At 33.3% G+C, this 16497-nt stretch overlaps 1 protein-coding gene across 1 annotated transcript in view; it reads right to left on the bottom strand.

Annotated features, from left to right (window-relative positions):
* The window catches only part of LOC106718778 (semaphorin-1A), a 63275-nt gene extending 58160 nt beyond the window's left edge, over positions 1–5115 (bottom strand). The window contains exon 1 of the mRNA XM_014512949.2: positions 5062–5115. The gene's annotated coding sequence lies outside the window, so the exon portion shown is untranslated. The remainder of the gene's footprint in view (positions 1–5061) is intronic.
* Between the last annotated feature and the right edge of the window lie 11382 nt (positions 5116–16497).

Here is a 16497-nt window from a genome sequence, read left to right as displayed (position 1 = left end):
ACCTACCAGGACAGCATAATATCGTACTAATATTACGAGTACAAGCGGAATACAAATCGCGTGACTTATGTGAAGGTCTGCTGCGGCATCCTGCACATGACAGTTCCCTGCTTCGTATTCATACTTACAGAAAAACTCGTATACTTAATCATGCTCAAATAAAAACCTGGCGATCCTTAACAGAACTCACAGCAACACCATAAGAAAACGGCCGATTTTTTTTATGATAATGTTTTACATATTTTATAGCTGTTGCCTGCGACTCCGTCCGCGCAGAATTAAAAAAAAACTTAATTAGTATCTAGCCTATGAGTTCTTACACTCTACGTTCTACATCTTTGCCAAATTTCAGCAAGATCTGTCGAGCCGTTTTGGATATACGCAATAAAAAACATCAACACTTTCACATATATAAAATTAGTAAGATTATATAAATTTACAATTAGAAAATCATTTATTTAATCAGCCATAAAGATAGATATTCCTTGTTTCACCAATCAATGATAAAAGCTTTTCGAAAAATAATTGAATAATAAGCCCTTACCATTATAAAATCTAAATAGAATTGTTAGAAAAAAAGATAAATTACCAATGTGACAGATGGTCAGCTTGTCGTGTGCTATTGATTTTCCATTACATGAAACCACAAGATAAAAGTATTATTCGCTTTTGAAAACTTTGATTCAAACGCGAGAGTTAAAGACGTTCAGTACAATAAACTAGCAATAAGACGGAATTTAAGTAAATCAATTCATTAGTTTGAAAGCGTGAAAATTGGTTAAAAATGTTAAGTTACGTTAAGAATACGTTACCATGAAAATGTACCTATAGAACACCATCGAATTAAAGGTGTGTGATTCTAGAATGCTAATCTAGACATATTTTAGTATTCATTCAAAATATGTAGTATATTATCGTTATATAATTTTTGTTATTTGTCATGCTCTGCTCAGCATACAGGGAGTTTAAAACGAAGGGGCATTAATTATGGGGGTAAAATAGTGGTGTATAAAGTGAAAGGGGAGTGTAGTGCAAATGCGAGGAGCGGAGAGCCCCATGAGTCACGGGGGCGGCCAGCCGGCGCCGGCCCCTGCCGCGTCGCGCGTGACACGCACTGTCTTGCCCCGAGCCCTAAATCGAGTTTCACACGAGGGCACAACAGAACAGAACAGAAGAACAACAAGAACAGTACTGCTATTGTTTGATTTGCCAGTAAGTCTGTTACAAACAATAATGAAACTATCATAAGTCAGACGTCTCAACCTGCGCGATAAAAATTTGTGCACGAGGCTATGCGTCGCTGGTATAAATTTACATTTTATTAGGTCCTTACATATGAAATTGGCGTTTTTCGTACTGGCCACTTTAATCACGAATTTCTCCTCTTTGGTAAGGAATTCCAAATTCAAATTTGTACAGCTATAGACTCATGTATTTGTGGTTCGATGACCGTCATTCATTTGTTTTTTTTCTTCTGTTTTTTTCTGTTTGCGTCACTCATTTTACAAAATGGAAAACTTAAAATATCGCATTATTTACGAGTACGAGTTCCGCCGTGGTACTAGTGCTGCGGAAACGACTCGAAGGGTGAATGATGTGTATGGCGGTCGTGTTGCAAAAGAAAACACAGTTCGTTTTTGGTTCCAACGTTTTCGTTCTGGAAATTTCGATCTGCAGAACAAGCCCCGTGGACGGCCTGAGACTCAAGTTGATAATGAAGAGTTGAAGGCTATTGTGGAAGCGGATCCATCGCAAACCACGTCCGAGTTAGCTGCAGGCTGCGATGTTAGTGATAAAACTGTTTTAATTCACTTGAAGCAAATTGGGAAGATTAAAAAGCTTGAAAGGTGGGTACCTCACGAATTGACTGAAGCAAACCGGCAAACGCGCGTCGACTGTTGCGTTACATTACTAAACCGGCACAATAATGAAGGTATTTTAAACCGAATCATTACTTGTGATGAAAAATGGGTTCTTTACGATAATCGGAAGCGCTCAGCGCAATGGTTGGATCCTGGCCAGCCAGCCAAATCCTGCCCCAAGCGAAAATTAACCCCAAAAAAGTTACTTGTAAGCGTTTGGTGGACTAGTGCCGGTATTGTTCATTACAGTTTTCTCAAATCTGGCCAGACTATTATGGCTGATGTCTATTGTCAGCAATTGCAAACCATGATGGAAAAGCTAGCGGCTAAACAACCTAGGCTGGTCAATCGCTCCACGCCACTGCTGCTTCACGACAACGCTAGACCACACACTGCGCAACAGACGGCTACTAAATTAGAAGAGCTTCAATTGGAAAGTCTAAGACATCCTCCGTACTCCCTGGACCTTGCTCCAACAGATTACCATTTTTTTAGAAATTTGGATAACTTCTTGCAAGGGAAAAAATTCAACTCCGATGGGGTAGTCCAAATCGCCTTCAAAGATTTTATTGATTCCCGTCCGACTGGTTTTTTTAGTAAAGGGATCAATGAACTACCTATGAGATGGCAAAAGTGCATAGAAAATAATGGTTCATACTTTGATTAATTAAATATATTATATTAAAAAATATTCGACTTTTTGTTCCTCCCATACAAAACGCCAATTTCATATGTAAGGACCTAATATATGTATGTCACTTCATTACAATACAATGACTGAACGATGTGGCAATCTATTTACATTACCTGTTTGTCATTTTATAAATGAAAACTGATTATGTTTCTTTATTTCGAACTATTGCATGAACTTATCGTTTTTTATGCTGTGCACTAACTATAATAATAAATTTTTAATTTCTTTCCTAAATAGCGTTGGCGACCGGCCGTAAAAATTAAAACAAAACATAAAGGTTTATAAATCCTCCTAAGTACTTCGTACTTGACACAGTTTCATCCTCTTTCAATTTCAAAAGAGAATAATCCTTTAATAATATTGGATCTGTTTGTTAGGACTAAATTTGAAACAAGTCAGTCGGGATGTGGTGGCGGATGAACGTTGTTAGACTCTTATTTCTCATTAAAGCGATGCACCACGACCGACGGCTGCACAGTAATTCATTGTTGTTGCTATTCCTGTCCACGTTGGCAGCGAGCAACACGCCTGCCACCATCGCCGTAACATTATTGATTGCTTTCGCTAATACTTACCAACCATTTACGGCTGGCTCGAGGCGTACGCACTAAATGTTAGGTACTAAAGGTGCATCCACATAATACTAAGTTCGCTATTGGTTGTGGGGCGGCACATTTAATATATCAAACAGAGAGACTAAAAAGAAAGAATGATTTCGCTTTTATTAAGTATTTGATCATTGACTTAAGTACTTTATGTCAGTTGTATGTAATTACTTATGTACATATGTATATAAGACTTAGTAATTTATGTCAGTTGGAATCATACATAAAAACAAAAAGTATCGGTAAATTCCATAGTTTGTGAAAAGATGGCTAGTCATAAGTGATGCCCGTGCGGTTCGTTGCAGAAAACATTGCATCCGTGTAAACACAGCTTAAAGATCTTGTTTGAATGTAGTTAGGTGGTGAGGCGGTGCGCAAGTCTGCTTCGTTTAGAATTCAAAGCTGTGTCCGCGATCGCGTTCCTAGCTCGTGTGTAATTTGCGATAAAACGCTGCGCGCATTTCTCCCCGTACATATAGTCCCGTTAACTTATTCTTTTCATAAAATTGTGGCTAAAGTCAAAGATTTGCAACACCGACAGAAAGAAAGTTTAAACATGCTTTATACTTGTTTATACTTTCTAGTGCTTGAAAGTAATTTATCGATCGCAATCAAAACTTAATTTTATTTTACGATGTTAAACATCTGATGTAAATTAACAATGAAAATAAGTATTATTGTTGTTTCGCGAAAGTTTTATTTTTCTTAATAAATTCATAAAAACAATCTCTCTTTTAAGAGGTAATAAACAATATACTTTCTATTTTTTTACACAATTTTTTTCCAAACTATTAGTAAAATAGTTTATTAGTAACTTGTAAAATAGTTCATATTTTCATGGCACCTTTAACTTAAGGAAAGAAGATCCTATTTTTCTCTAGCGTACCAATGGCATTTGGTTAGTGAACTTAACCTGTTACCGATCGATCCATCTAAGTCAAAACAACATCGCAATACGTATTTATTTGAAGCAGATGTTTCTAAATGTACCTGTAGAGTGTATTCATTTATAGACAGTTTAATTGAATTATACTTTTAAAGCTACGCGTATAAAATATTAAGATACTAGCTTTTACCCGCGACTCCGTCCGCGCGGAATAAAAAAAAATAGAAAACGGTGTAAAAATTATCCTATGTCCTATTCCTGGTTCTAAGCTACCTGCCCACCAATTTTCAGTCAAATCAATTCAGCCGTTCTTGAGTTATAAATGGTGTAACTAACACAACTTTCTTTTATATATATAGATAGATGAAGAAGTTTTTAACAACTTTTTCGTAGAAAATCCAAGACATGTACTTTCTGTATTAAAAGTAATAACGTTTTAATACATCTATTGAACTGAGCTGTTGTGTAGGTAAATGTTTCTAGAAATAGAATTGAGTACGAAGTTGTAATGTTTCGACCGAAGACCGACGCTCTGGTTTTGCACTAAATATTATTTCGTATACTAAATGCATTCTAGATTATTCGGTGAATAGATTTTACCCGAGAACATCGAAGAGTTTGTTCTAAAATAACCTTCTTTGTTATTAAAATTGGTGAGCTTAAACTTTTATGTTAGTTTTCAAATAAATTGATTGTAGGAAAACAAGATAATCAAAACCTATTAGTATGTACTCTTAGGCCTTTTGTACACAACATAAATTTTCGAAAGTTGGCGATTTTAATCGGTAAGCGACTTACGTCATAGAGGTTCGAACTCAGGCTATGGTTGCCGACATATTGTTTTTTTGTAGCTAAACCAGGTCGGTTCCAACTTGATTGTCAAGATCGTCGTGAGACAAGTGGATGCTAGGACAGCGTTACTGTTCTACAGTACTGGCATAACGTAAACCTAATAGTTTCGAATTACGTATTTTAGTGTACGAAGGGCTTTAAAATTAAAATTAGCGTACTTACGTATGACGTTATCCGCTGAGACCGTCGAGTCGTTTGAATTCTGCAAACTTAACTGTAACAAGTATAATTAGACATTTTACTAATTAAATAAAAAAAAAATCTCTTATTTTCTCGCTGGTAGTCGATGTGTAAAGTAAAGTTCTAATGTTATTTTTGGCAATTCGAATTACACATTCCCTAAGTGTTGGAAAACATTTGGTTAAAATTCCAATCTACTTTAGAACGCACTTGAAATAACATACTCGTAGTATAACTGTAGCTGTTATCCGCAACATATTACTATGCATTCCGAAAAGATCCGTTCGAATGTCTTAAAATAATGCACTACTGAAAAGGTGTAGCTTACATTTTTTAATGTAAGACTGTTGACAAGAAATTAAAAGTCCTCGAGGAAAAAAGATGTAACAAGATACTCGTATTAATACCATGAGTGTAGCTAAGAATCACGATGAATTTTAACTAGAACTTGTTGAACCTAAGAAGTTAATTATAGACTACATTTACCAGAATCTTCTTTGAGTGCATCTGTGGATAGAAATGTAACTAAAATGTTAGGTTTATTTCAGAAGTTTTGCTTTAGAGTTTTATGAATTATAAGAGTTCGGTGTGCGTCGGTCGTGTGGCGTAGACGCGCCGTTAGACGCACTCGGTCTTTTTATAGCTCAGACGCTGCGAATATAATCGGCACAGACGCACGTCGCGCCTAGCCCCAATGTAAACTTGTATAACTGTTATTTTAACCAAAACAGTTTTCAAGTACTGTAAGCTTTTGTAATTTAAATTAAATTCTTGTCTACCTAAAATAGAATTTAAAGATTATACATTACATTTATGTTTTATCTATTTTTAGAAGACTTTTGTCTAGTTTTATTTAAGAAATGAATTAAATGACCCCATTTACTCCAACATTAGGATACTATTTTAATGAAAGTTGTTATATAAACAATATTTGATACACATAATGTATTTTGTCATATTCACATTATTATATACATGTTACAAATTTGGCTCATCGTGATTAATTTTACAGATCATCTTTAAATTTCAGAATCCCCGATGTAATTTTTTAATAAATACCCGGCACGTAGCGTTCGAACTGCTTACCGCAATCATAATGAATGCGGTTACGGTGACCGCTGCGTAATTATTATTCCTTTTTTAAAGGTTCATGTCATTTTTATTTAGACCACTAATTTTTAAACCGTATCTGTAAAATGTAAATACAATCAATTATAATATACTATACGATTATTTTAAAACGCGTTATCAATTGATTCGAATGTTGAGAGTTAGTTAACGCATGTTGAGAAAACATTAACAAGTTATCAAATTTCAATCTATACCAAACTCTTAATTTCCCTCGATATATTTATAAATTATAGAAATACTGGCTTTTGCCCGCAACTCCGTCCTCACGGAAATAAAAAAAACTTAATAAGTGCTTATGTGTTCTTCCAGACTATGCTCTACTTCTGTGCCAAATTTCATTAAGATTCGTTTAGCCGTTCCCTAGATACCTTCAACAAACATTCATCCATCTAAACATTCGCATTTATAATATAAGTAAGATACAAGAATAATTGCGATGAAGAGTACAGCTAAATAACAATGCACACATTAAATGGCAATCAACAAACCCAACAATTTAAATAAAAATAACAAAAACATACCAATTAACCTCAAATTAAAGTTAGTGCTTGAAGTTCTTAAAATAACTGCGGTTCTGGATATCCTTATTAGGATGAGCAAATTGAGTGCTTCAATAAAATGAGATAACATGCACACATACATGAAGGCATGGAAACGAGAATTCGTTCCGATAGCGATGATCATCTTCCAACCGGTTCAGATTACAGCGACATCTTTCGATTACGATCAGAAACTGTCGTCTTCACATAACATTGCGGTATTGTGTCCACATGAAGATTACAGTCGGAATATTTGTTCAAATAAAACAAACGTTTGAATGCTAAAAATATGCTTGTTCTTAGGAGCGTAGTCTGTAGTTGTAACCAATAAAAAATTTACCCTTTAAAAATCTATACGCATCTTTTTTAACTTAAGAAAAATTCTGCATCCCGGACGGAAAACAGTGAAATTGTTTTATAACTGGAATACGTACAAAGTTACATAGATTATTTTCATTGAATGAGAAACTTTCACTTGGTTCGTTGAACCGATTCTAAACACAACACGCATTGTAATTGATTGTGCGTCGACCACTTTCGTGTCTCTCATCTCTTTCCTGCATAACGTTAACGATTGTCTATCTGTCTATGTATTCTGTGTTCGGCTATCTTGAAAGCAAATACTCTTATCTTGATTATTCTAACAAGAAAGGATACTTTTTAACCTTATCTGTTTTGTGTTTGTGTTTGAATTAGCCGGTACACTGCTTTGGCCTTGCGACAATCGCGCTATTGATACTAATATTTGCGAGATGCGTAGCAGATAATTAAAAAAAAATAGTAATGACGTCATTTATTATTTTACAGTCTTGAAGATGTTTGCTGTAAAATTTAATTAGTAATGTCACATTACAATTTGTCCAATGACGGAGGACGAATACTTATTTCTTAGGATGATAAGCCCCTCGTCTTCTTTATCGATTGTACTTAATGTTCATTATATAATATGTGGGACCATTCAAACATTACGCTCCTGCGACTGATTAGGCATAAACATAGAATAATTGAGGCATAAAACTTGCGGCGGCAAGAATATTAAATAGGGCGTTGTTTTAAGCTTCATTAAAACGGTCACTTGAATAATAAATGATAATAATATTAATTAAAACTTGTGTATGAATGCGTAGGTAACTTACGCCGCACCAATATTCATGAAAGGTCTCTTATAAGTTTTATGGGGGCGAGGTCCCCGAAATAATTGAAATTTCATAAGCAATTTCTCTGTTAAACTTAGTAAGGATTCAATTTGAGCCCGAGAAATTGAATATAATTTATTTATTAGAGCCCATTCGCCAGGAACTGGTCGCTGGGTATCCTCGGTTTGTAATTCACGCTCGAGAATAGCCAAGCTTGTGGAATTCTGTTACGTTCCCAATAGATAGTGGATACTCTAGAGTATAACGCGACCTCTTCGTAATGTGTTGCAGCCATTACGTGGCCACACTAATGGATATTTACACTCAGAGCTCACATAAAAAGTTACATCTTACAGTCGAGTCGATAGTTCTCAGTTTTTGTAGACATTGTTTCAAATGCCACTCACGTCTTCATAAAACAAATTCAGTTTGAACGTCTCAAGATATAATTTAGAAAGTCATGATTAATGGGGACATTTCTAAAGTTTATGAAGCAGTAGTGAAGCGTGAGCAAGGGAGCTATAGTTATATTCCACGAATAAATTAAATTAAAGTTACAAGTTTTTACAAATGTAGCTGAATGTTTGAAGAGTTATAGATAACTGATGACATCTTGATTAAAGCACAGTTAATATAAATAATATGTGACTTCACCATTATATTTGGTTGTTTTATTCTTTAGATGGTAGTATAATATAACAGAACCCTATTTAAATTTTTCAACAAAAGTCTAGCAGTAAACTTCGAGTTCATAGAAACTCAAACTTCAGTAGTACTCGTAACTATAAGCAAAGTGATGTTTTATTACTCTCACCAAGCGTCATATTTATCGATGAAAACTCGCTTCTGGGGCGCCTCTAGAAAATCTATTTAAACAAGAAACCAACATAAAAGGTAACGGTAAAGGTACATGTTGACAACTGACGCTGAAGGGTCTACGTCGTACTCTTGTATATATTTACATTGATTAGTTATTCAGAGACGCTGTAACTTCGTATCGGGCGGCGCGGCGTGGGCGGTAACTCCGTGCACTCGGATTTCACGCTCTTGATACATAAACGTTGACTTAGTGGTCTTGATCCACTTGATTATAACTGAAGTCGTTATATTTAAATAATGTTTTATGTAATACTTATAAATCTACTTTTATGAAAGCTCTACAAATTTTAAATTCTTTAGCAAATGAAACAAACTTTCTAATATTTGTTAATCTACAATTTTTACTTACTTTTGTTAACCAATATTCAATAAACTATAATCTGCTTACTATATCAAAGATCGTACCATATGCATTTAGCCAGGCACCTTAATGCAACGGTGCGCAGCGATCTTATAAACATGAGCGTAAGCAAAACGTTTTAATTACGTTCAGTACATTCTGTATCGGGCACACACCGGGCACAATGATGAAGTTGCGGTTAATTACTGCGGAGCAAAGCTGGCGGTCACTTCTACAGCGCCGGCCCGCCTCTAAACACGCCGGCTAATTGCTCTCATACAACACAGACTAGAGATGGGTCGTTGATGAATTTTTCTTCATCGTAACTTTAATTTACTTTCTCCAATTCGTTGATTTTGTGAATTCGTTAATCAACTAGTTGAGTTGAAGGTTGTCCATCATAGTCTATAAAGGAAAACCCAACGAGTGACGACACGATACGTTAGTTTTCACTACTTAATGAAAAACGATCGAGTTTGATTCAACTAGTTTGTTGCTACCCTGATCTGCCTCTATCGTACTTATAAGAACCTAGACCTGGTTATTAGACTTTTTATTACGGCTCAGGTTAGTCGCTAAAATTTGCAGTAAAAACAATTCGCCTTTCAAAACCAATATGTCATGTTTTATTTATTACTTTTAAAATCGTTGCAAGGTATATTATCTCGCGTGTGTTTTGTTTTGCTATAATGAATTGCAGTCGCGGAAGAACTCTGAAAACGAATATGTAATTTTGGTTTGCTGAAATTGAATTTCAAGCAATATGACAATGTTTTAGACACAGGTTCATAAGAATTTATCTAAATAAATTGTTATTTTGATGAAGTTGAAAATTCTTGTGTTCTTTTAGCTACAAATATTACGTAAAGTAGAAACAAATGATAAGTTTAACGTGTAAGTTATAAAGAATACAAATTAAAAACTGCATCATAAAAGAAGAAGTTATAAAATACTTTATGTTATGGTATTTTCTCCTGTACGTTTTGTCGTTTTAGGGCAATGTCAAATGAAGGTGCATCGAAAGGGCAGCAGGGTTCACCAGAGGTCGACTCAGGTGCCTGGGGCGGCGGAGTCCGCACGCGCGCCCAATTATAAATACAATGGATATATTGTTTTCTCTGATAAGTTCGTCTTAAGTTCTCCATTTTTAAATTAATGATCCAACTATATGAAAGTGAAACCTTTTTCTACGAAATTTGTTAGATATTTTATAAAAGGTTTGTTGTTTTCGCAGGTTTCTACTTCAGAGCCTATAACTATAGCTTTGGAAAAAACTTATAAAATTCGTAAAAAGTCGAAAAATTATCTCACTATAATTTAAGAAGTGTAAATCCTTACTTTTAGTCTAATCAGATTATAATTAAAATTAGCTAAATAACGCAAAATATGTAAAAAAATATATTTCAAAATATATATATTTAAAAAAAACTATAGAAAACAACGGCGGACTGCATTTTATATAGTTTTGTAATACAATGCAAGTGTCCATGCACCTTGTATTTATTTTAAATACAACTTTTAAATTAAAACAAAACAAAAAAGGTCAAAGTGATGTTCACCCGAGCTTACTGAAAACTATGTTAGTATAAAATTTGTCCACGTTTTTTTTCGGACGAATTTTTTTGATAACTAGTTGCGAGGAAGTTTAATGTTTTTGTATTGTATTTTTGTTATTTTCTAAAACGCATTCTGTTGAGAATAAATGAATAAATGGTTAATGATATAATTTTATTGATGAATTAATTTTACACACTTTACTATTGTTAACATTTACAAAAAAAGCTTAAGTAATAACTTCTGTTGTATTTTTTTTTTTGATTGCTACTAAATATCAACTGCGTAGTTGGAAATTCTCTATTTTTGACCAGTTAAATATCAAAAAATTAAATTTTCGTATTGAATTATAAAAAAAAGTATAGCGTGTCGATTAATCTTTCAATCCATGGCACTGGAAGCTTGCACAGAATAAGAAATACATGTATAGAGCACAAAGGCTAAGTCCTTTGGAACGGGTCGAGCTTATTATGTATTCTAACTTTGTAGCATAATAAGAAATGGGCCAAATACGAAAAAAAAAAATACAATTTTTCCCTCAGTATATTTGCAGATTGTTCACTTAAGATTTTATTGGTACTTCATTTTCATTACAATAAGTGAATTTTGTGTATGAGTTAATATGAATACTAATAATACTGAGACTAATAGCCAAATTATTGGAAATCCGAATAGGTTTGTTTTATTTTATCATATCTATTGAAATCGACTTGAAATCCAATGAAATCGACTATACACTTTTTGTAGATTAAGTATGAAAAATCTCCGACTAAGGTGATCTACGTTTCGGATTATGGCATATTATATCCTATAGTTTATTTGTACTCGTACATTATTTGTTTCTTGTAGTAATTCTAAGTATAAGCTATAAAATTTATAGTTTGTTTCTGATCCTTTAAGATTATAATGTAATAGAAAACATGATGCTTCAAACCTGTTCAGTGGTCGGCTGGAATCATGTCAGTGTCAATTAAATTAAAATGCTAATAGCGCAGTGAGTGACCTCTTCACTTCGCGCCCCCCACCCGTCGCCTCCGCGCTCTCCGACCGCCAAGACACGTGTTTAATTAACATTTACAGATGGAAAAACGAATGCGATATCCACCTTGACTTTATCTTTGATTTGGAAATCATGAAAAAAAAATACAGTTAATAATTATATGAAACATTTGTAGACAAAGTTAATCTCTTAATTACAGATCTTGTCAATATTTATCTTTTTATTATATTGTACGTTTTAAAATATCATCAAAGTATTTTGCTTTTTAAATGATTTTTGTAATTACTTTTTGTTTAAGTTGCATACACTCTGACATTGTAATTATTAAAAGCTAATCCCCGGTTTGAAGATAACCGGTTCTTTCGATATGTTTTTATAATCTGTTAGATGGACAGATTAAACTATGTCAACCAAGTTATTTATTTTACCTACGTGATAAGTTTGGAAACAATAAAATGTACTTTTCAATATTAAAGTACACCTGTTCAACGACAATACATTTTATGATAATTAGATATATCGCGAGACATGTACAATCTAGAACTTTGTTAGTTAAAATAAAGTGAACTTAGAAACGTACTTTTTTATTCACAAATAAAAATGTATTATTAATTCACAATATTGTGTTTTCAAATTATACTATTTCAGTTCAACTTATGCCATAAAATTTCAACAAATTTTGATGAAAACCTAATACCAAATTCATCATTCTGCTGTTCATCTGTCCATGCTATACGGTAAACATCTATAGTTTCTATAGTAACAACTTTGTAAATTTTGCAATCGAGAACTTATACTACTATAAATTTATGTCAAAACCAACCTATATTTAAAATTTTTCTCCATCAAGATAAAAAATAATTTCGTAATTAAATCAATTTATTGGACAATCTTACTTCTTACTAATATTATAAATGCGCATGTTTAGATGGATGTTTGTTTGAAGGTATCTCCGGAACGGCTCAAAGGATCTTGATGAAATTTGGCACAGATGTATTACATAGTCTGGAACACATGGGCTACTTATTAGTTTTTTGAATTACGCGCGGACGGAGTCGCGGGAGACGGTTAGTAGTCTCTAAAAACTAAACGATGCTATAAAATTCATAAGATATTTTCGTATGCAAATATATTCGTAACGTATAGCGACGATTTTACAACACTCATGAATGTTTTAATCCATAGAGGCCGTTTGCTGAGAATTGATCTGGTTCAGAGAGCAGACACAATACTAATGCTAATTCTGACATTTCGAAGTTGCCTACTCTCTTGGCTTTACATTCAATCTCACAAATTGATGTGACAATATGAGATTTATTTAGGTCATGTGGTATATTTCTAAGTTTTCGTGGTTTTAATTAATATTAAGTTAATTAAAGTAATTGCATATAACCTTTAAATTTATCGCTTCAGTCATTCCGTGGTAGTAATAGGTTAGAAATAACATTTTTAAAAACACAAAATGTTAAAAATTAAATAAATGATAACATTTATAAAAGACCGATTTATATTTTATTACTTGTTTATTTGGTATATATTTTTTTGACGGAAACTATAATTAGTCCAAAACTAGTTTTATTGATGGAATATTTTATTATACAATTCTTAGAAGACGTTGTTTCTATCCGATATTAACTGATGTTTGAAATATTTTCCTCTAAGATTTTGCAATGTATTTCACGGCTTGACGTAAGTTTTAGCCTTGAGCATAGTTTTGTACGTGGCATCGCTTCGTATAATTATAATGCAATCCAACGTGCATCAATCAACATCGATACAGTACCCTGATCTAGTGTTGCCAGATTTCATCAACATAAATTACTATGGTACTATACAATTAGTAATTTGACATATTTGATTGACAATAAGAGTTATTGAAATTTTACACATGGCAATAACTACTAATATTTAAAACACTAATCATATGAACCAGGTATAAATTGCAGTAACACAAAACGCTGTAGAGTAGCTACCACCATACCGAACAAGTAATCTTTGCATTATTATTTTATTATTTATTTTTTGCTTGAATTGCATCTACGATAGCTTTTATAATTTTTAGACGTTAATGAACTTTAAAAAAGGAAGACATACTCCAATTTGCGTAAAGTGCTGCCAGTGTTGCCAGATTGTGGTTTGTATTTTATAACTTTTGTAACGATCAAATGTTCAGTGTTTGTACAGTAATTAAAATTTGCATACAGTTAGTGTTATGTCAATAACAGAGCTAACGTTTGTTTACGCGTGTTTACAAAACAAATTTATTGAGTGATGTAGTTTGTATATGTTGATCAGTCTAGAATTACATTATTGAACGATCAAACAATAGGTAATATGGAGCGTAAGAACTGTCTTCGCAGTACTTTTAGATAATGATAATATTTTTTATTGCTTGTTATTTATAAATATACTTACATATATATATAAAAAATAAAAATATTTTAAAAGTTGAATCGACTTTTTTTTACTTTTCACAATTTTGTAGCTTAAATCAAAATTGAATATAAACCAAAACCGTGGCTTTAGTATAGGATGTTACATTACTCACTAAGACGATAATGTGCAACTAAACAGTGAAATTAAATTATCGAAATAGTTGTAATAAAACATATTTTGTCTCTTTTTTTTTTCAGAGATAAGGATAAGTAAGATAAATGTTTATAAACAAGTGTTACGACAGTGGAAACCCACGTTAAGAGTCTGTATAGTGTGTTGGTGTAATGTGGGCTAAGCAATTGCTCTGTGGTCTGAACAGGTGCCTCCTCCACCGCCCACCCTGCAATTATTCATTTAGTTGGAGCATATCGACATCGTTTGCTTTTGTTTATTTAATTCTGGTTCATTTCCAGTTCGGTTAGCTTGCAAGGCAGTATTTATTAATTGATATTTAAAGGTTACTACACCAGTACCCTTTCTAATATGAAGTGAAGAAGGTCCTGAAAAATGTGCTGTTAATTTTGCTGTAGTATTTTAAATATTGATATTTTCATCTTAGAAATCGGAAAATTGTATTTTAGTTATGCGTTTTTATTCTGTGTAAATCTAGTCCGTGTTATTCTTAAACACTTTAACTGTCATTTTTTTCTAACTTAATGTAATAATTAAGACGGATAAAATTACAACGAAGCGAACTTTTTCTCTTTAAAAGCATAGAAATAGACATTTTAAATAGAGCAAAAGAAGTTGAAACTTTAAATCACATTTTCTCTCATATTTTTTACGATCATTTAGAAAATATAATGTTTTTCTTATTAATAAATCGTTAATCTAGACAGGTTGTACTTGCCTTGCAAGACATCCTGCGCTGATAAAAACTAAGACATATTGGATTTCTTTTTATGGTAAATGCGTGGCGGCATCTATGTACACTTTATAATTTTGTATTTCCTTTTTACCAAGTATAATATAGTTTTTTGCCAATTTATATGTGAAATGGTAAGTTTCCAGTGTTATTTTGTGTAAATATGTAAATCTGCGTCATTACATAAGTCAAAAAGTATATAATCAAGTCCAGCAACATACTATTGGCACAGAAAGAATAGTTATCGTATATATTTTTTTGGTTATATATCTACATTTGGTATTTGTACCAGCTTGGTGAATCTCTGTCATAACTTTTCGCTTACCTGAAACAAAAATTATTTAATTGGTTATTTTTACTTATAAAAAATTACTAAAATAGTCTCTATCAAAAGAAGTTCAAAGTAAAGGCATGGTTATTTCTAAGTCTTTTTGTAGGTTAAAGTACAAATTATCTTTTAAGGAATTAACTAAATATCAATTAAGATACGATAAGGTTTCGTAAAATACTGAGCTTTCCGAGTTTCACGTTATCACGAACAAAAAGTTTTTTCATTATGCGTCACTTTTGTCTTCCTTAGAGATCGCAATACAATGGAAAGATAGGTAAGAAATTGCTTTTTTAACTAAGTCAATAACACTATTAAGGATACTTAGCTCACATATAGTCATTTTAACGAGTGCCCTAAAATGGTTATCTATAAGCTAAGTTTCATTTTAATTAGGCACGGTTATATTTAAGGAGGTTAGTAATTATAAATTTTTGACAGGCATCGCTACGCTAATAATAAAACAATTTGAATCAATTATATATCGGTCGGTGGCTCAGGGGTTAAGCACTTGACTTGCAATCTGCAGGTCTTGGGTTCGAATCCCGCCATGTACCAATGTGTTTTTCGATTTTCGATTTACATATGTACATTTATCCGACGTTCTTACGGTGAAGGAAAACATCGTGATGCAACCTGCACATATCTGAGAAGAAATTCAATGATATGTGTGAAGTCAACCAACCCGCACTTGGCCAGCGTGGTTGACTATGGTCTAGTCACCCCTAAATTGGGGTAGGCTCCGAGCCCCTCGGTGGGGACGTATAGTGAGCTGATGATGATATAGTTAATTATTGTTACGTAAGCAATTCACTGCTATTATCTAAGCCGTCACGACACTAACTTTGACGTAACTGATTGCCGAAGTCACTGATGTATATGCATGAACCCTTAAACGTATTTCATCGGTGTCTGAACGAATACAACCAACAGATGGTGAGCTGACATGCATCAGTGCCGCTTGACTTCTTGACGGCTTAATTATCGAGATAAATACGTTTGAACCGAGCCGCCTCTGCGAATGTTTTTCCATTTACATAATATTTACTGGTGATGACGGAAGAACTGACTGCTTTTGACGTAAGTGTCTAAGTCCAACATACTCTTGAACATAATACGCACAAGCTTTTCTGACTTTATACCAACATTACTCTATGTTTCAACCCTACGGAGGCCTCCATTGGCCTGACACTGTCTAATAACCAGTCAT

Source organism: Papilio machaon, chromosome 2 (genome assembly GCF_912999745.1).
Source record: "Papilio machaon chromosome 2, ilPapMach1.1, whole genome shotgun sequence".
Classification (NCBI taxonomy): Eukaryota; Metazoa; Arthropoda; class Insecta; order Lepidoptera; family Papilionidae; genus Papilio; species Papilio machaon.
This window is presented reverse-complemented; position numbering and strand designations above follow the sequence as displayed.